Here is a 21,972-nt window from a genome sequence, read left to right as displayed (position 1 = left end):
GTTGAGCATGAAGGTAGCACAAATGCTTGGCTTGCAGGAAAACTGGTGGCACCAAGGGTGCAGGGACACAGGCTGTCTCCACTGCAGGAGTTATGGCCCTATCAGAGTCTTTTTTTTGAGTCTCTTGTAGCTGGAGATCAGAAGGCCTCTTTGGCCAGTCTTTCTCCATAGCTGTACCCATTCAGGCACTTAGAGGGCTCCCTTGCCTGGGATCCTTCTCTGTTGTTCAGGCATCAGGCACAAGGAGGGGTCCCTCTGGCTGAGGTCCTATTCTGTAGATAGCTGTGTCAGGCACTTAAAGGGGCAGCCTGGGTGAGATCCTACTCTGTAGTTCAGTGCATCAGGTGTTTGACAGGCTAGCCTGTCTATTGTTCAGCTGCCTATGCTGGCATGTGGGTCGAGAGAGGGTATGGTGATGGCTCCACCCCCTATGCACAACTCAGCAGTATTGCCTTGCTTCCGTTGCTGCCCAGCTTTCCTCCGCAGGTGTTTCCCACCACAGTCTCCTCCCTTACATCCCCTTGGTCCATCCGTCCACAGTCAACAGCAGCCCTCACCCTGGGATTGCTCCACCATCCCTAAACTCCAGCTCCCAGCCATTGTGCCTTTCAGGGGGCCTGTGTCCCTCTCTGAGGTATGTATGGCTGCGGCAAGGACTGTCTGATTCTCATTCCATTTAGGCTGCCACAGATCAGCTGTTTCACTCTCAGCCTTAAATGTTTCTCCTCTGATTCAGACAATTGCCCTAATGTAAGGATCGGACCCCTGCTTCCGTTCCCCCACATGCCAAGTGCAGGTCCAGTCCTACCAACACTCCTGTTTTCCCCCTAGTTCCTTCATCCTATCAAGTTTTGGGTGGCTTTATATATTCTTTCCCACTGGTTGGTTACTCCTGTCTGCCCTCAGCTGGTGTTCTGCTTGCACTTATGTATTTGAAGGTGTATTCCTGATGTATCCGTAGAGAGAGATGTTCTCCACATCCACCTACTCCTCTGCTGTCTTGTTCTCTACAATTTTGCATTCTTATCAAATTCAGTGAAAGAAAAGAAAAAGAATATAGCATTCGCAGAACACCCAGTGCAGATCATGTATAATGTTTTCTTAATTTTTTAAAATGCCTTGATTGAAATATCATCCACTCATTTAGCATGGTTTTTAATATATAGCCCATGGAATTTTCCAGGTAGGAATATTGAGTGGAGTGCCATTTCCTATTCCAGGGGAATCCTCCTGGTACGAGGATTGAAACTGCATCTCTGTGTCTCCTGCATTGGCAGGTGGATTCTTTGCCACTAGGACCCCCTGGGAAGCCCTAAATTTATAATGTGTATTCACAGAGTTGTGCAATCATAATCACAATCCGATTTTAGAATTTTCATCAGTCCTCCATCCCAAATCTATACCCATTAGCAATCACTCCCTATCCTACCTACCACATTGTTCACCATAGGCGACCACTAATTTCTGCATCTATAGATTTCCCTATTCTAGACATTTCAAATAGATGAAATCATGAAATATGTGGTCTTTTGTGACTGGATTCTTTCACCTAGCATAATATTTTCAATGTTTATCCAAGTTGTAACTGGCATGAGTACTTCATTTTATTTTTATTGCTGAATAATATTCCATAGTATGGATATACAATGTATTATTTATTCATTCATCTAATTATATAAATTTGACTTGTTTCTACTTTTTGTTTGATATGAATAATGCTTATATGAACATCTGTGCAAGTTTTTATGTAAACATATATTTACATATCTTAGAGTGGATAGCTTTTTTTTTTTTTTCCTTGTCTCATTGCCCTGGCTAGAACCTCCAGTAAAATATGGAATAGAAGTGGATAGAGAAAGTAACTTCATTTCTCTCCTGATCTTAAGGAGGATGCATTCAGTGTTTCACCATTCTGTATAATGTTAGCTGTGGCTTTATTTCTTGTAGGTGTCTTTTGTAGATGAGGTTGAGGAAGTTTATGTCTATTCCTGGTTGGTTGGTAATTTTTATTTTTTCATTAATTATGAAAGAGTATTGAGTTTTGAAAAAAAATTTTCTTCATCTATTAAGATCTCTTGTGCTTTATTATATTATGGCTTTTGTACTTTATTATATTGATATGTGTGTTATATTAACTGATTTTTGAATATTAAATTAACCTTGGATTCTTGCAATTGTTCCATTTGGTATAGTGTATAATCATATCTTTATGTGTTAGATTTGGCTTGATAGTAATATCTTGAGGATTTTTGCATTCATGTCCCTCATGGTCTGTAGTTTTATATTCTTTGGGTGATTATATTAGTCTGTTGGATTATCATAACAAAATGCCACAGACTATGTGGCTTAAATAGAAATTTATTTTTCAGAGTTCTGTAGATTGAGAAGTCCAAAATCAAGCTGACTGATTCAGTTACTGACGAGACCTGTCTTCCTGGCTTGCAGATGACCACTTCGTCTTCACATGGCCTTTCCTCTGAGTGTTGTGGAGGGGAGAGAAAAGATAATGGAGGGGGAGAGAGAGAGACTTCATTTAACCTTAACTACCTCATAAAGGTCCAGTTTCCAAAATTTAGGGGTAGAGAATTTGGGGAGGATACAGTATGGTTTATAGCAGTGATATATTTGTCTGGCTTTGGTATCAGAGTAATAGTAGCCTCATATAATAAGTTGGGCAGTGTTCCTTGCTCTTCTGTTTTGGGGAAGAGATTGTGAAGCTTACTATTAATTCTTTAAATGTTTGTACATGTTTTTCTTGGTGCTTTAAAGCTTTTGTCTTTGTTTTTTCAACATTTTTATTATGATATGTTTGGATGGGGATTTCTTTGTGTTTACCTAACCTGGAGTTCACTGGGCTCTTGGATATGTTAATTAATACTTTCCATTAAATTTAGAATGTTGCTACCATTATTAGTTGATAATTTTCCTCCTTTTTTTCTTTCCTCTCCTCTCCTCTTCTTTATTCTCTTCCTGTTTTATCTCCTGTTATGCATATGTTGTTGCACTTAACGGTGTCCCACGTTTCTCTGATATTACTCATTTTTTAATCTCTCTATTCTTCAGATTGCATCATCTTTATTGATCTGTATTGAAATTCACTGATGCTTTCTTCTGCTAGTTTAAATCTATTGTTGACCCCTTCAATGAAATTTTGATCTCAGTTGTATTTTTCAACTTCAAAATTTCCATTTTTAAAATAATTTATTTCTGTATTGATATTTTCTATTCGATAAGACACTGTCATCACATTTTCCTTTACTTCTTTAAGCAAGGATTCTTTTGGTTCTTTGAATATATTTATAATAGCTGCTTTGAAGTCTTTGTCTACTATGTCTAACATGTGGGATCTTTCAAAGGTAATTTCTGTTCCTTGCTTTTGTTTCCTATATGTAAGTCACAGTTTCCTGTTTTTTGCATACAGTCTATGTTTCTATTGAATATTGGGCATTTAAAATAATATAGCAATTTTCTCTTACTCTCTCCCAAATAAAATTGTTTCTCCTGGAGAAATAACCAGATATTCTATTTTATGTCTGCCTCTTGCTCTGAAAAAAAATCTCTGCACACTGCTTCAGAGCTGTGTGTGCATGGAGACAGTGACTCACTTTTCTTGGAATGACACCCTGACTTCACTGGGCTGGGGCAGCTGGTCTTAGCTTGTCTTTCCTGTCCCTTTACATTTAGTTTCTGAGCCTATTATCTCTGTTAAACCTTAGAACCACCTATAAGTAAGGTAGCAAATATCAGAGCCAGGCTTTAAATCCAGACATTTGACACCATTCCTTGCTTTGTGGCAAGTGCTTAATAATGTTTGCTAACTAAATTAATGAACCCCTAAAATCAAGCAATACATATCTAGAAAAAAAGAACTTGTCAAGAAGGATGTTAAAATAAAGGCTATTACAGTTGGGTTGAGAGATATCATGGAGGATTTTTTTATTTTGCTATTATAGAATAAAATGAATGTCTTAGAAATTGCACAATTATCAAACTTTGCACCTTAACTAACTATTGGCCTTTATGACCAAGATATGCTGTACAGTCAATTTTTCAGATCCTTATATAGTACTTAGTATGTCTTAGTTTCATAGTATGTGAAGCAGTAGCTCAGAAAGGGGTAATTTCTGAGGAAAGATAAAGCAGTGAAGAGGAGCTTCAAGAGTGTGAATGGAGAGGTAACTGCAGAAATGATAAAAGGAAACTTAAGTGGCTAAAAAAGAACTCAAGTGTCTGATCCCAGAACTACACCAACAAGGAGGGGACCTCCAGAACTGGCATTTTCATTATTTCTGGTGGATAATCCCAGCCTTGATGGTGTCTCAAGCACAGAACAAGTCAAGTATATTTCTCTGATTATATTCTCTTTTGAAAAAAATGGCTAAGATGGGGGAAAAAAGGAAACATTTTGCACTCTGGTGATTTCTGTGCATCTCTGATGGTTTTTCTTTATACTTCTTTCTATCCATTCTTTTACAAGAACTCTGGTTATGCCTTCTAACACCCAAAGCCCGATTCCAGGATCTGTGATTATAAGTCTGTCTTGTCTGGCTCCTCCAGGGCAGTTAATCTTTCTCTTTGGGCTAAAATAACTGAGGTGCTATAATCTCAGAGCAATGAAACCGAGTTAGACCTGGGCATGAGAATATTAGAACTGGACATGGAACAGACTGGTTCCAAATAGGAAAAGGAGTATGTCAAGGCTGTATATTGTCACCCTGCTTATTTAACTACTATGCAGAGTACATCATGAGAAATGCTGGACTGGAAGAAACACAAGCTGGAATCAAGATTGCTGGGAGAAATATCAATAACCCCAGATATGCAGATGACACCACCCTTATGGCAGAAAGTGAAGAGGAACTAAAAAGCCTCTTGATGAAAGTGAAAGTGGAGAGTGAAAAAGTTGGCTTAAAGCTCAACATTCGGAAAATGAAGATCATGGCATTCAGTCCCATCACTTTATGGGAAATAGTTGGGGAAACAGTGTCAGACTTTATTTTGGGGGGCTCCAAAATCACTGCAGATGGTGACTGCAGCCATAAAATTAAAAGACGCTTACTCCTTGGAAGAAAAGTTATGACCAACCTAGATAGCATATTCAAAAGCAGAGACATTACTTTTGGGAGGGATATGGGGTAGGAGGAGAATGGGACAACAGAGGATGAGATGGCTGGATGGCATCACTGAATCGATGGACATGAGTCTGAGTGAACTCCGGGAGTTGGTGATGGACAGGGAGGCCAGGCGTGCTGCGATTCATGGGGTTGCAGAGTCAGACACGGCTGAGCGGCTGTACTGAACTAATGAGAATGCTGCCTACATTGAATTAAAGCCTTGAAAAGCAGCCATGGTTGTTTTAACTCAGTTCATCTCCAAAGACAAGAAGAATAGTCTGACAGATGGAAATAGTTTAATTTGGTAGATGAAAACATTTCTAAGACTCATGGACTATATTACAAATGCTGTCAGTTGAACCTCTTATACGACGCAGAACTGTATTCTCCTATACGATATCATTTAGAAGGCCCAAAGGAGCATTTTAAAAAATGAAATGGAACAGAAAATCTACCCCAGATAACTGTTGCTAAGTTTGCTGATGTCATTTAGAGATCCCTTTGTTACTTACCTCTAGTGGGTTAAAAGCATTGCAAAGATTTTTTTCCTGCCCTCAGCATATCTTTAAGTGACAGGCACAGATGTTTGCTTTCACTTCCTAGCATCCTCACCCTGGGCATTCATTGTCTAAGCACTGGAGTTTCAGTCATCACATGAATGATTACAAAATACACGTCCACATCCACTGTCCTTTTGCCATCTCTAGTGCTCCTGTGGGTCATTGGATAATTAGATATTTGAAAAGCACCTTGACATAAGAGCTATAAATAATTCCTTTCGCCAATTTTAGAAAGTTCCATGGACGGAAGGGTCATTGGAAAAATCCTTGTATTACCCTGCCTAAAATACTGGTATTTGTTTGTCTTAGAGTAATTCAAGGAGAGGGAAGTTGATGTGATGGAAATAGATCCTGATAGTAGAATGGGTATCTAGTCTAACCTAGTCACTAATTACCTGTTTAAATTCTGAGTAGCCCCTTCCCCTCATGAACACATATATGCAGAATGAATATTGAAGTTGATGATATTTAGGATGGTTTTTGAATATTCTGTGAATGCTTGTTTTTACCTTTGTGTTCCTTTCTTTTAGTGTCTTAGGGTTATCCTAGTATTTCACTAGGTAAGTGACTCCTCTGACTTTGTAGAGAATGTAGAAAGCCTGGTATGAATACTTAAACATTTGATAATTTGGGTTTTTCATTAAGGGAGAGAAGTTGATGTAGCATGCCAAGGCAGAAAATAGATAAAAGAATTGGAGTCCCAGGAAACACCTGGAATATACCATTTAAAACATTAGCTCGTTGCCTAGAATTATTTTTTTAATTGAAATGTTGCTATACATACTAAGCTAGTTTCAGGTGTACTACATAGTGATTTGACCTTTGTGTATACACTATGAAATAAGTAACGCAATAAGTCTTATAGCCATCTATTTCCATACAGAGTTATTATATTACTATTGACCATATTCCTTATGCTATGCATTGCATCCTCATACCTTATTTATTGTATAACTAGAGGCTCGTAGCTCTTAATCTCTTTTACCTAGTCCACACTCCCATGCGTATCCCCTCTGGTAAACACCTTTGTTTTCTGTGTCTATGAGTCTGTTTTCATTTGTTTCTTAGATCATATGATATTTGTCTTTCCCTCTCCAATGTATTTCACTTAGCATAATATTCTCTATATCCATTCATGTTGTCAAAATGGCAAGACTTCCTCTTTTTGATGTAAGTGTGTATATACACACACACACATATGTACATATACTACACCTCTATCCATTCATCAATCAGTGGACTCTGAGGTTGCTTCCATATCTTGGCTATCATAAATAATACAGTGAATGTGGGGGTTCATATATGTTTTTGAATTAATGTTTTTGTTTTCTTTGGATAAATACCCAGAAATGAAATTGCTGGATCATGCAGCAGTCTAATTTTAATTTCTTGAGGAAATTCTGTACTGTGTTTTATAGTGGCTGAACCAATTTACAATCTCACCAACTGTGCACAAAGATTCCCTTTTCCCCATATCCTTGCTAACAACTGTTATTTGTTGTCTTTTTGATGATAGCCATTCTGACAGATGTAAGGCAGTATCTCATTATGGTTTTAATTTGCGTTTCCCTAATGATTAGTGATGTTGAGCATCTTTTGATGTGACTATGGGCCATCTGTATGGCTTTCTTGGAAAAGTGTCTATTCAGGTCCTCTGCCCATTGTTTACTTGTGTTATTTTCCTGATGTTGAGTTGTATGAATTGTTTGCATATTTTGAATATTAACCCTTTAGCAGATATATCATTTGAAAATATCTTGCATTGAGTAGATAGTCTTTTTGTTTTGTTCTTTCCGTTGCTGTGCTAATATTTTTAGTTTAAAGTTGTCCCATTTGCATGTGTGTATGTGCACTAGACCATTCAGGTATGACCTAAATCAAATCCCTTATGATTATACAGTGGAAGTGAGGAATAGATTTAAGGGCCTAGATCTGATAGAGAGCCTGATGAACTATGGACTGAGGTTCATGACATTGTACATGACAGGGATCAAGACCATCCTCAAGGAAAAGAAATGCAAAAAAGCAAAATGGCTGTCTGGGGAGGCCTTACAAATAGCTGTGAAAAGAAGAGAAGCGAAAAGCAAAGGAGAAAAGGAAAGATATAAGCATCTGAATACAGAGTTCCAAAGAATAGCAAGGAGAAATAAGAAAGCCTTCCTCAGGGATCAATGCAAAGAAATAGAGGGAAAAAAAAAGAATGAGAAAGACTAGAGATCTCTTCAAGAAAATTAGAGATACCAAGGGAACATTTCATGCAAAGATGGGCTCGACAAAGGACAGAGATGGTCTGGACCTAACAGAAGCAGAAGATATTAAGAAGAGGTGGCAAGAATACACATAAGAACTGTACAAAAAAGATCTTTAAGACCAAGATAATCACGATGGTATGATCACTTACCTAGAGCCAGACATCCTAGAATGTGAAGTCAAGTGGGCCTTAGAAAGCATCACTACGAACAAAGCTAGTGGAGGTGATGGAATTCCAGTTGAGCTGTTTCAAATCCTGAAAGATGATGCTGTGAAAGTGCTGCACTCAATATGCCAGCAAATTTGGAAAACTAGGCAGTGGCCACAGGACTGGAAAAGGTCAGTTTTCATTCCAGTTCCAAAGAAAGGCAATGACAAAGAATGCTCAAACTACTGCACAATTGCACTAATCTCACACGCTAGTAAAGTAATTCTCAAAATTCTCCAAGCCAGGCTTCAGCAATACATGAACTATGAACTTCCAGATGTTCAAGCTGGTTTTAGAAAAGGCAGAGGAACCAGAGATCAAATTGTCAACATCCGCTGGATCATGGGAAAAAGCAAGAGAGTTGCAGAAAAGCATCTATTTCTGCTTTATTGACTATGCCAAAGCCTTTGACTGTGTGGATCACAATAAACTGTGGAAAATTATGAAAGAGATGGGAATACCAGACCACTTGACCTGCCTCTTGAGAAATCTGTATGCAGGTCAGGAAGCAACAGTTAGAACTGGACATGGAACAACAGAGTGGTTCCAAATAGGAAAAGGAGTATGTCAAGGCTGTATATTGTCACCCTGCTTATTTAACTTATATGCAGAGTACATCATGAGAAACACTGGACTGGAAGAAGCACAAGCTGGAATCAAGATTGCTGGGAGAAATATCAATAACCTCAGATACGCAGATGACATCACCCTTATGGCAAAAAGTGAAGAGGAAGTAAAAAGCCTTTTGATGAAAGTGAAAGAGGAGAGTGAAAAAGTTGGCTTAAAGCTCCTCAACATTCAGAAAACGAAGATCATGGCATCTGATCCCATCACTTCATGGGAAATAGATGGGGAAACAGTGGAAACAGTGTCAAACTTTATTCTTTTGGGCTCCAAACTCACTGCAGATGATGACTGCAGCCATGAAATTAAAAGACGCTTACTCCTTGGAAGGAAAGTTATGACCAACCTAGATAGCATATTCAAAAGCAAAGACATTACTTTGCCAACAAAGGTCCATCTAGTCAAGGCTATGGTTTTTCCTGTGGTCATGTATGGATGTGAGAGTTGGACTATGAAGAAAGCTGAGCACCGAAGAAATGGTGCTTTTGAACTGTGGTATTGGAGAAGACTCTTGAGAGTCCCTTGGACTGCAAGGAGATCCAACCAGTCCATTCTGAAGGAGATCAGCCCTGGGTGTTCTTTGGAAGGAACGATGCTGAAGCTGAAACTCCAGTACTTTGGCCACCTCATGCAAGAGCTGACTCATTGGAACAGACTCTGATGCTGGGAGGGATTGGGGGCAGGAGGAGAAGGGGACGACCGAGGATGAGATGGCTGGATGGCATCACTGACTCGATGGACATGAGTCTGAGTGAACTCCTGAAGTTGGTGATGGACGGGGAGGCCTGGCGCGCTGCGATTCATGGGGTTGCAAAGAGTCGGACACGACTGAGCAGCTGAACTGAAGTGAACTGAACTGATGTGCATGTGTGTTTGCTTTTTTGGCTCTTGCCAGAGGAACTAAAAATATATTACTAAGAGCAATGTCAAAGAGCTTACTGCTTGTGTTATCTTCTACAAGATATGGTTTCAAGTCTTGCTAATTTTGAGTTTATTTTTCTGTATAATGTAAGAAAGTAGTCCAGTCCAATTCTTTTCTAATAGCTATCCAGTTTTCCCAATATCATTGATTGAAGAGACTGTCTTTTCCCAATTGTAAATTCGTACTCCCCTTTGTCATAGATTAATTGCCCATATGAAGAGTGGGTTCATTTCTGGGCTTTCTAACCTTCCATTGAACAAAAATGTGTCTATTTTTTTGTTTTGATTACTGTAGCTTTCTAGTATAGTTTGAAATCAAGGAGCATGATACCTCTAGCTCCTTTCTTTTTCAAAATTGTTTTGGCTATTCAGACTTTTTTGTGTTTCCCTATGCATTTTAAAATTATTTTTTCTAGTTCTGTGAAAAATTCCATTGTTATTTTGATAAGGATTGCATTGAATCAGTAGGTGGCCTTGAATACTACGGTCATTTTAACATTCTTCTAAACTGTGAGCACGGTATATCTTTCCATTTGTTTGCTGCTTTTCAGATTCTCTCATCTTTAAGTTTTGCTATATTAATTATAATGTGTCGTGGTGTAGGCCTCTTTGGGTTAATTTGAGATTGGGTGTTTCCTTCCTCAGGTTAAGGAAGCTTTCAGCTATTATTTTTTCAAGTAAGTTTTCTGTCTCTTTCTTTCTCTTCTCCTCTGACCCCTATAATAAGAATACTAATGCAGCGGATGTTGTCCAAGAGGTCTGTTAAACTATACTCATTTTTTAAAATTCTTTTTTCCCCCTTTTTCTGTTTAGCTTGGATTATTTCTGCTACACTGTCTTCCAGTTTGCTGACCATTTTCTCTGTCATCTAATCTGCTGCTGCTGCTGCTAAGTCGCTTCAGTCGTGTCTGACTCTGTGTGACCCCATAGACAGCAGCCCACCAGGCTCTCCCATCCCTGGGATTCTTCAGGCAAGAACACTGGAGTGGGTTGCCATTTCCTTCTCCAATGCATGAAAGTGAAAAGTGAAAGTGAAGTCGCTCAGTCGTGTCTGACTCTTAGTGACCCCATGGACTGCAGCCTACCAGGCTCCTCCATCCATGGGATTTTCCAGGCAAGAGTGCTGGAGTGGGTGCCATTGCCTTTCTACTTGTGTACTTATATATTCTTTCTAGTGTACTTTTAATTCTAAGTATTGTATTCTTTAGCTCATTTTGATTCTTCTTTATATTTTCTAACTCTATTGATATTCTCACCATGTTCAATCATTTTCTTCCAAATTTGGTGAACTTCTTTATGATCATTATCTTGAACTCTTTATTGGGTAGATTGCTTATCTCCATTTCATTTAGTTCTATTTTTGAGGTTGTGTCTTGTTCCTTTGTTTTCAATATATCCCTCTATCATCATTTTGCATAAGTCTCTGATTCTATGTGTTACATAGATTAGTTACATTTCCCAGTCTTGGAGATGTGGCCTCATGAAGGAGGCATCTTATGGGATCCAGCAGTATGTTCCCCTCTGGTCTTCAGAGCTGTGTGCTGTAGTGGTGCCCCTTATGTTGGCTCTGTGTACCCATCTGTTATGGCAAGGTCAACTACTTTGGGTGCACTGGTAGGTTACACTGGCCACCAGCTGTTTGGCTGTGAGACCATGCCATACAGGGTATCTATGGACCTGCTGGAACACGGAGTGGGCTTGTTGTGTGGTTGGCTGCATGGCCTCAAGTGGTATAAAGCTGAGGTGGGCAGAACAGGCCCAGAGACAACTGTCTGTATCACTCAGTGTGGGGCTTGGAGCTGGTGCTGGTCTGCTTGCAGGTAGAATTAGGTTCCCTGTGCTTTAGGCTTGAAGGAAGATTCTCAAATAGAACTTGCCAGTGTAGGTGTCATCATAGTAGAACAATCTCTCCAAAGTCGTTACCACCATTGTCTCTGTCCCAAGGGAGTCCAAGTTGCCTCCTGCTTTTCTGGGAAGCTTGCCAGAATCAGCAAGAATCTTAACAGGATCCTTTCAAACCCTGGCTCTGGGCTTGGACTTGTAGCATGTGAAATTTTGTGTACCCCTTAACTGCAAAGTGTTTGTTTCCTGCAGCCCTCTGGCTTTCCAGAACATAAGCTCCACTGGTTTTCAAAGTCTGATGTACAAATTTCCCAAACGAAGGAGCCTGAAATGGGACTTGAACTCCTCTCTGCTTGGGAAAGACTGATTGTTGTGATATCCCTCGCATTTAAGGGTTCCCAGCCCAGGACTGTGGTTCTTGACCTACTCAATCTCTGCCTCTTCTATCATCTAGATATGGTTTCTTCTTTACATCTTTAGATGTAGAAACTATTTTCTGATAGTCTTCAGGTCATCCTCATAGATTGTTGTGCTGTAAGTAGTTGTAATTTTAGTGTATCCATGGGAGGAGGTGAGTTCAACGTCTTTCTACTCTGCCATTTTGGCCTCCTCCTGAAATTCTCGAATGTATAGCAATTCTCCACCACAAAGCCTATTGCTAATAGAAGACCAGCAGAAATATGCATTCATGGATGGGGAAAAACAATAATTAAGGTAATGAGCCCTGAAGTCAGACATATCTAGGAGCTCTAGTAGCATAATTGGTTACCATATGGTACTTATAAGAAGTCAGACAGATCTGAGTTTGTGACTCCAGTTTGCCATTTACTAACTTTGTGTCTTTAGGAAAATTTACTACCCCTTTAAGCCTCAGTTGCCTTATTTGTAAAATGAGGATATGTAAAAATTAATCTCAGGTGATTAATATGAAAATTATGTATGCAAAATGTGCTTAATGCAAAGTCTGGCAAATGGAAAGTTCACAATGTGCATTAGCTATCATTCCCATTTGTATTAGTAAGGTCATAGGGTGATGAAATTTAGGTTTATTTTATGAATTATTTAATAAATATGTATTATGGCATAGTATACATATAAAGAAGTGCAAGGAATTGTTTTATTCCTCAAAAAACTTAAAATCCTATTTTTGAGACAAAATGGTCACCTCTTATGTTGCTGGGTGTAGGGTTTGCAGATTTTGTGTTATTGGATAATAATTTAAAAAGATGTATCAAGGCTGTAGTTCTTGTATTTGGTCATTGGAACAAAATACAACAAAGTAGTATTTCCCAGTTATCAACTAATTTTAGCCAAAGACTTATGAATATTGTTATGCTGAAAGATATGTTTAAAAATTATATTATGAAAAATGTATGGCTAACCATGAGTGTCCTGGGTAGCTCAGCTGGTAAAGAATCTACCTGCAATGCAGGAGACCCCAGTTTGATTGACGGTTGGGAAGTTCCCCAGCAGAAGGGATAAGCTACCCATTCCAGTATTCTTGGGCTTTCCTGATGGCTCAGAGGTAAAGAATCCACCTGCAATATGGGAAACCGTGGTTCAATCCTGGGTTGGGAAGATCTTCTGGAGGAGGGCATGGCAATCCACTCCTTGCCTGCAGAATCCCCATGGACAGAGAAGCAGGAGCCCCATAGGCTACAGTCCATGGGGTTACAAAGAGTTGAACATAACTGAGCAACTAAGCACATGGCTAGCTATATTTTAATTACATTAACAAAATTACTAAACCATGGTGAGAAGTGCTCTAGTTTCAAAAGTACGTGCAATTGGATTTCATTTCAAAGATTGCTATTTATGTAATAATAATAACAATGCTTAAAGTTTAAGCCTTAGAAAAATTAAGCTCAGTTCTAAAAATATTTCTTAATTGGATCATTTTGGGACTTCAGGTCCTTGATTCACATATAATTTTAGCATTGGGGTTCTCAGTGTGTGTGACTATCAGGCACCTGACAGAGATGGATTAGGTCCAAATCCAACCAGACGCTTAGTGGCAGATGGCTCCCAGTGCACTTACTCCAAACTTGGAATGTGTAAGAAGCTAAATGCTCAGAGGCTGAAACCTAATCCATATGAGCATATGTGTACTGAGTTTGGGGGGATCTGGCTACCAAGAGCAGTGTTGTGTACCTAATCCTGAAGAGGATGTGTGGACTAGCATGACCTCAAAGTATCAAAATCTATCTTTCCTAGGCCTCTATTTGGTTTCCCAAGAGAATAGAACCTTATTCTTGGGGGCTCTGAGGACACCGTCCAATTTATTTCCATTCAGTTTATTTATTTGCCAAATGCCTTAATAACAGGTTTTAATCTGTTTCTTCCAAACCCAGGGGGCGGGGGCAGATTCTCCTATTTATTCTGGTTGGAGAAACTCTCCCTAAGAACCTTAATGTCAGAGAGAAAATCACTGTTTTCCAGAACAAAGAAATTCTAGTTGACCATTTTGACCAGCCCTTGCACTTAGTGGTATGTACAGGTTCTCAAACATTTCTCCTGACTGTGAGATGTATCTCAGGAATTTGCTCACTGACCCTGAATCTAGCTAGCATCTCCTCTAGTTGCCCTCCAAGATTCAATTCAACCAGTCTCCCTGATTCAGAGAGCCTTGTCTCAGGGATTTCCTTTAGTGAGAAGTTCCCTGATCTCTGACATTCTAGTGAAATAGACCCTGAGGAGACTAGAAAAGGATCTTTTAGCCAAGACAATCAACAAATATTCAGAGTGTTTATTATATAAAGGCAATAATTCTACGTCTTAGAAATTTGACTATTTGCTCATAGGATTTATAGTCTAGTGAGGCTAAGTCCTTTCCTTAAGTATAGATTATGGATAGAAGACATTATTTCCTTCTGGCCTACTTTCTCAGTAGTGGCCCTATCGACATTTTGGACCCCACAATTTTTGCTGGGTGGAGTTGTACTTTGCTTTATCTGATGTTTACCAGCATTTCTGGTCACTACTTACTAGATGGCAGTACCAACAAATGGATTCCAGACATTACCAAATGTCTCTTAGGGTCCAAATCATCTCCAGGTGAGAATCACTTCTATAACTCCTTGCATCCTACTCTTCGGACACCTCTAAAGTCACCTGGGAAGGAGTAGTTTCTCAGTTTTCATTCGGGGATCAGGGTTCACATATCTCATAAGCCATGATTAGAATATTTTGAATATGTCATCGTGGCTCTAGAACAGCTTTCCCCAAGTGGATGTCCCCTGAACTTTTCTAGAATGTTGACTGGTGCATGGGTTAACAACAATGAGTCCCAATGTCAAATATGCCTGATACGTGCATGGTCAGTCACTTCAGTCATGTCTGACTCTTTGCAACCCCATGGACTGTAGCCCACCACGTTCCTCTGTCCATAGGATTTTCCTGGCAAGAATACTGGAGTGGGTTGCCATGCCTTCCTCCAGGGGATCTTCCTGACCCAGGAATTGAACTCACGTCTCCTGCATCTCCTGCAGTGCAGGCAGATTCTTTACTGCTGAGCCACTGGGGAAACCCCATGCCTGACACATGTTGGGTTAAACAAAGTTAATCAGATTTGTTTACTTCAGGGCTTTTCATCACCTTTTAAATGCTCATGTCAATTAGAACTCTCTGCAAGAGGATATAGTACTCAGCCTTTCCAAACTTATTTCAACAAGCATTCTTTTTTCATAACATGTTAATTGATGGCCTTGAGAATACAGTTCTGAAGGATACTTTTTGGAAAATGGTAACCAAGGATATTCAACATTTGCTCCAGCTTTCACTGGAGCTTTCTTGGCCAAAGAAGAAGTCCCTTCTAAGTCATTTAAAGGCAACTTAGCAGCAGGTGGAAGCCATGGGAGGTAGAGTAGCAAGGGGGTATAGCTTTGGGGTCAGTCTGTCTCTTTTCAGATCACAGCTTTACCACATACTAGTTCTGTGTTCTTGGGCAGGTTTGAAGTATCTGTGTCTCAGTTTTTATCTGAAGTTATGAGTAGTGATACTCCACCAGTCTTCAGTTAGGTCTTAAATGAGGATTAAATCAGTAAATATAAAGCATTTAGGAGATCTCTTAACGTATAATAAGTGCCCCAATAAGGGGCTTCCCAGCTAACTCAAATGGTAAAGAATCTGCCTACAATGCAGGAGACCTGTATTTGACTCCTGGGCCAGGAAGATCCTCTATAGAAGGAAATGGCAACCCACTCCAATATTCTTGCCTGGAGAAACCCACAGACAGAGGAGCCTGGTGGGTTACAGTCCATGAGGTTGCAAAGAGTCGGACACAACTGAGTGACTAACACACATCACAAAAGCTAGCTACTCTGTATTTATTATTAGACCTATAGTGAGTCCAGAACTCAGATGAGTTCTGTGAGGCTGTCTTGATTATGGACAGAACTGCTCTAACCCACTGACAGTCTGTTTACCTGAGGCTTTGCAACATGGGGCAATTTCCCATGTGCATGAAAAAACTAAAAAAACAATCTTGGCTGAAAGCACTTAACTACTATTTCAGATATAGAAAGATCCAAAACAGACTGGTTGAGGAATGATTTTCCTTTTGTTCCTCATTCTGGTATGTTCAGAGCATTGATTTTAAACATTAACTTTAATTCTCTGCAATTGGCCTTTTGCTATGAAAGGATAAGGCTACAACTGAGATGGGCTTTAATTTTCAGAAATCTAGCCCCCAAATCCTTATAGAATCACAGAAGGTGAGGAGGTGTTGAATGAAAAAAGAGGGGGAAAATAACTGGTGACATAGGGAGCTACGTTCAAGCTCTAGTTTTCCCTAATAGAGGAAGCCTTAGGTGAAAAGGTGGCAATTACCTATTTAATTCCCTGAGTTTGAAGTACTCTGTTATAACTAGGGCCATTGAACCACCAACTGTACATTTAAGCCTCGTGCAGATTTTAGGGGGCTTCTCTATTGGCTTAGATGGTAAAGAATCTGTCTGAAATCAGGAGATCTGGGTTTAATCCCTGGGTCAGGAAGATCCCCTAAAGAAGGGAATGGCTACCCACTCCAGTATTCATGCTTGGATAATTCCATGGACAGAGGAGCCTGTCAGAACCTAGACAGTGTATTAAAAAAGTAGAGACATCACTTTGCCAACGAAGCCTTGTACATTCAAAGTTATAGTTTTTCCAGCAGTCATGATTGGATATGAGAGTTGGATCATAAAGACTGAGTGCCAAAGAACTGATGCTTTTGAATTGTGGTGCTGGAGAAGACTCTTGAAAGTCCTTTGGACTGCAAGGAGATCAAGCCAGTCAATCCTAAAGAAAATCAACCCTAAATATTCACTGGAAGGACTGATGCTGATGCTGAAGCTCCAATACTTTGGCCACTTGAAGTGAAGAATCAATTCACTGGAAACGATCCTGATGCTGGGAAAGATTGAAGGCAAAAGAAGGAGAGAGCGGCAGAGGATGAGATGGTTAGACAGCATCAGCATCACTGACTCAATGGACATGAATCTGAGCAAACTGCAGGAAATAGTGAAGGACAGGGAAGCCTGGTGTGCTGTAGTCCATGGGGTCACAAAGATCCGAACACGACTGAGTGAATGAACAACAACGGATTTTAGGATCACTTGTGTCCTTAGAAGTTCTTGCATTTAGGCATCTTAGACCAGAAGATTGATGGCTCTATATCTCTCTGGAGGTCCTGTCCTTCTCTGTTAACAGTATCTGAATTTTGTTGTGTATCTTTGTGATCTGGTCCCTCCTTTACATCGAGTTTTCCAGGAACTTATCCTATTTCTTCTTCCCACCAAAACCACATCCCTGTCATTAGTTCTTTAGGAGCTACACATTTCCTCTGGGGCAGGGGTCCTGCTTTCTCTACTGTAAAGTCTGCTTGAACCAGTTCATGAGTTCTGAAAGGGTCTGATATTCTGATAAGCTTACTAAAGCCAAGGCATTTCTATCTAACTTATCTTGCTCAGGAATGCTTGGATAGTTAAAATACCCCAGACCTCAATTGAGGTACCAGGGACAGCTTGATGCAAGAGGTGCATTTGGGCATTTTGGTTCCATGATTTTTCTTCATGTTCCATGTGTTGGGTCATCCCTGGCCCACACATGGAGCCTGTCAATTGTTGGTACTCAGGGAGTTCTTTTTGTGTACTTTTGTCCAGTAATTGTCTCTACCTTATTTCTGGAATGAACTTCATTAACACTCCCCTCCTTTATTCATTGCTATTTTCACTTTATCCTGGAAACAAGGTAGCAGAATATAACACAGAGAACCATTTATTCACACCTAATCTACTCTGAAAAATAGTTCAGGAGTATCTCATTTTGTGGATAAAGAACTAAGATTCAGAGAGAAATGAGTTGTCTCACACAGCTAAATAGACCTCTTTCTTTACTGGGCTGTAAAAAAAAAAAATAGCTACATGGTGAGGGTAGCTCTTGCTTGTTATGCTTATTATCTTGAGTTTCAGGATCTGATCGTGAGCTCAGTCATTCAGTCATGTCTGACTCTGTAGCCCTCCAGGTTCCGCTATCCATGGGATTCTTCAGGCAAGAATACTGGAGTGGGTTGTCATTTCCTTCTCAATCTGATCATAATAGAACACTGTTTACAGGCAAATGACAGAATCAGTTTGCATGTGGTCAGAATTAGATGTAAACTTTCCATGCTTGGAGGAGCGAGGGGCAGCTGGCATTACAAAATCTACTCAGGATTTAAATTCATTCTCAAAGTGCTTTCTTAATACATAGCAAGTTAAACGATTCCTGTTTCTTGTTTCTTTCTTACTGTTCACATGAGTATAAAGAGGCTCTAAAGGAGAGAAACAGTAGAGAGGAGAAGATTCAATAATTTCTGGAGAATTGTCACCTCACAGTCCCTTCATAGGGAGATCAGGATTTATGAGAGATTTTTTTGCCTCTTTGCTTAGATGTTCTGAAATCAGTTATGATAATAAGGAGCAGCTTCTAGGGATTCAGCAGTTACCTTACATAAAGGCAAAAGTTAAGGTGCAGGATGATTTCAGGAATTGGAGAAGCTATAGATAGTGGATTTGTAGGAGAATTTGGATGTAATTTTATTGCCCTTGCTCTACGGGAAACCAGGTCCTTGAGTTATTTTTGTTGACTTCACTGCCCTGAAGTACTGGGCAATTGTCAGATTGTATGTAGAGTTTTTTTGAACTGTTATTCCTAGGGGTGTGTGTGTGTGTGTGTGTGTGTGTGTGTGTGCATGTGTGTATACTTGTGCAAGTGCATGTATGTGCGTGAGTGAGGACCTAGGTTCGGGGAGGAGAGGAAAGAGGGGGATGCTGTTGCAGTAGCAGTAGCTGGGAGTTTGGCGCTCTACCAAGTACTTGAGGACCTCAGGATGCACTGTGGAAGTCAAACATGCTAGAGTCAGAATTTTCAGAGTTGTGACAAAACAATACTAATACTAAATGTACAAGAAGAACTATGTCTAGTGGATAGATTTCTATTTACTAAGGTAATATTTCAACAGTTTCATCTTGACCATGGTTGATATATGCACAAGCACATTTCAGGAACGCTAATAACAGAAAAGCTGCTACTTCCTTTTAAAAAATTCATTAAGAAACAGAAAAGATAATCCAGAAGCAATCAGAATGCTTCATATTTCATCTTAAATAACTCCTTGTGGGTGCTGAATGCTTCTTTGCAGTACCTTTGGTACTACCAGAAGTGATTTGTAACAAAGTGTCAGAGGGAAGGTATCCGTCTTGAGCTAATCCAAGCTCTGCAGGATGGCACATACTCCAGGAATAATGTTGGTTTCCTAGTTAGGCAGTAGCTGCTGTCTCTCTTACCACCTGAATGATTGTGCTGACAGATTTCTGTAGTATGAATCGATTCTTAAAGGCATAATGAGGAAAAGCAATGCCAGAGCTCTTATCCATGTTTTTTTTTTAAGACTCTTATTTAGTTGTTTTGAAATAAGGAGTTAGAAAGATGGAAGATAGACATGTCTTTTCTGTGTCTGCATCTAGACTGCTTAATGTGGAAAGCATATTCATTTACTTGCATTTAGAGTTCATTTAGAGCACTTTAATGAAGGAAGACAAAGTCAGAAAGGGAAGAAATTAAAATGCAGTCATTTAGGTCCAATTGCTTATTAAGACATTCAGGGGTTCTGAATTTTTTTTTTTCCAACTAGTTTCTGAAAACATAGTAAACCTTCAATAAGAAAGAGGAATTTGATCAACAGAATGTTATCTCTAAGGGTTTCAATCTGTGTTCCAACAACAAAATAAGAAAAAAAGAAAGAAAGAAAGAAAGATACAAACAAGGGAATAAAAAAGCAAATGCCAGAACTCCAGAGGCTAACAATCAGGTTAAATCTTCAGAAATTTTCCAGGTTGGAGAAGGAAATGGCAACCCACTCCAATGTTCTTTCCTGGAGAATCTCATGGACAGGGGAGGCCAGGGGCTTACAGTCCGTGGGGTCATAAAGAATCAGACACGACTGAGCAACCAACACACACACACACACACACACACACACACACACACACACACACACATACACATTCATTAAGAAGCAGAGAAGACGGGGCTGTAGTCAATGAAAGGTGGACATTTGTGTGAAGAGCTTCATCTGGTGAAGTAAGCTTGAAAGTTCACTAGCTCAGATCTACACAGGATGATTTTATAGGTCAGAACAGTCTTATGATATGATGGTGCTGCACTTGAGATCTGCTTGAATCTTAGGACCAATTACAAAAACCAGGAGCTAATTTAAATAATAGTAATAATGGCTGTCATATGCTGAGCATTAAATTAGATAATCTAGGCAGATAAGTGATTTAATCATCCATCACAACTGTCTTGCAAGGAGTTTTCCTATTCCTATGTGACTGATGGTGAAACTAAGGCGAAGGAAGTTAGGCAACTTGTCCCAAATGCTACAGGAACCAATCCCTCAGCTTTTTGACTTCAAAGCCCATGTCTCTTGAGGTAGAAACAGTGATTTGTGTTTACTTTCTTTTTTTCTGGGCATCAAGAAAACTGCATTTCTCAGGCTTTCTGCTATGAGACTATGTTCTGGGCAATGCATTGGGAGTAGAGGTCATTTGTGTGACTTCTGCCTGAATCAGTTAAGGATTTTTGTTCCTCGAACAGACATATGGATCAATGGAACAGAATAGAGAGCCCAGAAATAAAGTCACGTGCCTATGGACAATTAATCTTCATCAATGGAGGCAAGTACAGATAATGGGGAAATGACAGTCTCTTCAGTGACTGGTGTTGGGAAAGTTGCACAGCCACATGTAAATCAATGAAATTAGAACACGTTCTCATACAGTACACAAAAATAAACTCAAAATGCCTCATGACTTAGGTATAAGACATGGCACCATAAACTCCTACAAAAGAACATAGACAAAACAGTTTCTGACATAAAATTATAATAATGTCTTCTTAGATCATTCTCCCAAGGCAATAGAGACAAAAGCAAAAATAAACAAATGGGACCTTATCAAACTTACAAAATCTTGCACAGCAGAGGAATCCATAAACATAATGAAAAGACAACCTACAGACTGGGAGAAAATATTTGTAAATGATGTAACTGACAATTTGGAAATATTAATTTCCAAAATATAGAAACAGCCCATACAACTCAATAACATAAAAACAAACAACCAAAACTGGGAGAGGGAGAGGGTGGGATGATTTGGGAGAATGGCATTGAAACATGTATAATATCACATAAGAAATGAATCACCAGTCTAGGCTCGATGCAGGATACAGGATGCTTGGGGCTGGTGCACTGGGATGACCCAGAGGGATGGTATGGGGAGGGATGTGGGAGGGGGGTTCAGGATTGGGAACGTGTATGTGTACACCCGTGGCAGATTCATGTTGATGTATGGCAAAACCAATACAATATTGTAAAGTAATTAGCCTCCAATTAAAATAAATAAATTTAAAAAGAAAAGAAAAGAAAAGAAAAAGAAATGGGAAGAAGGCCTAAATGGACATTTCTCCAAAGAAGACATACAGATGACCAATATGGAAAGATGCTCATCAGTGGTAATTATTAGAGAAGTGTGAATCAAAACTACGATGAGGTACCCCTTTACACCAATCAGAATGACCACCATTAAAAAAGTTTACAAATAATGTTGGAGAGGGTGTGGAGGAAATAGGGAACCCTCTTGCACTGTTAGTGGACATGTAAATTAGTGCAGACACTATGGAAAACAGTATGGAGGTTCCTCAAAAAGCTTAAAATAGAGCTGCCATGTGATCCAGCAATCCCATTCCTGGGCACATACCCAGAAGAAACTCTAAATTGCAAAGATACATGCACTGCTATATTCACAATAGTACTAGTTACAACAGCCAAGACATGGCAACAACCTAAATGTCCACTGACAGATGAATGAATAAACAGGATGTAGGATATGTATACAATGGAATGTCACTCAGCCCTAGAAAAGAATGAAATAAT

This window comes from Capricornis sumatraensis, chromosome 3, assembly GCF_032405125.1.
Source record: "Capricornis sumatraensis isolate serow.1 chromosome 3, serow.2, whole genome shotgun sequence".
Lineage (NCBI taxonomy): Eukaryota > Metazoa > Chordata > Mammalia > Artiodactyla > Bovidae > Capricornis > Capricornis sumatraensis.
This window is presented reverse-complemented; position numbering follows the sequence as displayed.